The following is a 2,027-nucleotide window of genomic DNA, read 5'->3' as shown; positions in this document are numbered from 1 at the left end:
GTTTGGCCACACCTTCTTCGCGTCTGTACTTGGGTTCCGCGGGGTGGAATCTGTAGAGCCGTGGTAAACGAGACGGACACACGTCTTTTCGGTAACAAGGTCTAGTTTATTCTGTCCAAAAAGAGAATTGAGCGGGCGCGCGCAGCGCGCCGGAAGTGGCGAGGGCTTTAGAGAGACAGAGGAGAAAAGAGGGAAAAGGAGCATAGAGAAGTGTGGTGCGCGGACCTAGTGCGAAAGGAAAGCAGTAAACAAAGTAATAAGAAAAGGGAGCTCGCGCACGACGTTCGGCACAGTGAGTCGGATCATGTGTCCGTGTGCCTGGTGTCCAACACTCGCGAAGGTCCGCTTACGGGAGGCCCGCGGGACGCCCCGCGGAGTTGTTTATGGCTGCGGGGGTGGTGCGCAGCTCCATCGCCGCGCCGCTACAGATTGCTCTCCCGTTAGAGAGGAAGCTGAAGCGACGAACGATGCTCACAATGCACAAGTGGCAGCCCAGTGCACGCGACGAAGAGGTGACGAACCGCGCACTTGCAAGGCGGAGTCCGCATGTCCCGGGAAGGCGAGACAATTAAGCGCGGGTGCCTCGCTGAATGCTGGCTTGAGTCGCTCAAGCGCGATCGTATCCCGTGTCCCATTTACGTCGACGACGAAGTTAGAAGGAAAACGTTCTAAAACGGGGAATGGCCCGAGGTAGTGGGGCTGAAGCGAGCCGCGCACGGGGCCGTAACGCACAAAAACATGTGTGGCTGTCTGCAAGTCTGAAGTGATGTACACTGCACGGGGTTTGTTAAAACGTGTAGGCTGCGGACGGAGGTTTCGGAACACATCGCGAAGCTAGTCGACGTACTCGCTTGCTGTTACAGAGAAGCGGAGGGTCTTTTCTTCGAAGAAGTCGGCTGGCAGGCGAAGCGAGGTGCCGTAAACAAGCTCCGCAGTAGCGCAGGAGAGGTCCTCTTTGAAGGCAGATCGAATTCCGAGAAGCGTGAGCGGAAGTCTGTCAACCCACTTGTTTGGGCAGCCGTGCGCTGTGAGTGCTGCCTTGAGATGGCGATGAAATCTCTCGACGAGGCCATTTGTTTGAGGGTGGTAGGAGGCAGTTCGCAAGCGTGCTGTTCCGAGAAGTTGAAGCAGCTCCGTGAAAAGGGACGACTCGAATTGCCTGCCTCGATCAGTGACAACTTTCGTTGGACAGCCAAATCGGGATACCCAAATGGACACAAAAGCTGCGGCGACAGTAGCTGCAGACATTTCGGGGATAGGTGTCGCTTCGGGCCAGCGGGTAAAGCGGTCGACACATGTCAAAAGATAGCAATAGCCTTGGCATGGGGGTAGCGGGCCGACAATGTCGACGTGCACAACGGAGAAACGTTCGTCGGGTTGCAAGAAAGGCTTTGTAGGGGGAACCGCTGAACTTTCGCGCGCTGACAAGGTGCGCACGAGCGGACCCAGTCCCTGATATTTGCGTTCATGCCTGGCCAGACGAAGCGTGATGAGACAAGCTTTTGAGATGCGCGAATGCCTGGGTGTGCAAGAGTGTGATATGAGTCAAATATTTGCTTGCGGAAAGAGGTGGTTAGGTAAGGCCGAGGTGTGCCCGTGGAGGTGTCGCAAACAATTGGCACATCTTCAAAGGTAACTGATTCAAGCTGAAGAGATGTTGACGCGTCACGTAGGTGACGGAGCTCAGAATCACTAGCTTAATTGTTCTATAGCCAATTCTTGGAGGTTGAAAGGAAATGATGTTGAGATAGAGCTCTTGGAGCGACTGCGTGTAATAGCATCCACGCGACTGAGAGCGTCAGCTGGTGAGTTGTCAACATCGCTGACGTGGCGTATGTCAGTTGAAAACTCTGAGATGAAGGCGAGCTGGCGCACCTCACGTGGAGTGTATAATGATTCAGAGCGGCCGATTGAGTAGGTGAGAGGCTTGTGGTCAGTGAAGATTGTGAACGAGCGGCCTTCAAGTAGGTGCCGGAAATGCCTCACGGCGAGAAATATGGCGAGCAACTCACGGCCGAAAACACTGT

The sequence above is a fragment of the Dermacentor andersoni genome, chromosome 1, assembly GCF_023375885.2.
Source record: "Dermacentor andersoni chromosome 1, qqDerAnde1_hic_scaffold, whole genome shotgun sequence".
NCBI classification, from domain to species: domain Eukaryota; kingdom Metazoa; phylum Arthropoda; class Arachnida; order Ixodida; family Ixodidae; genus Dermacentor; species Dermacentor andersoni.
This window is presented reverse-complemented; position numbering follows the sequence as displayed.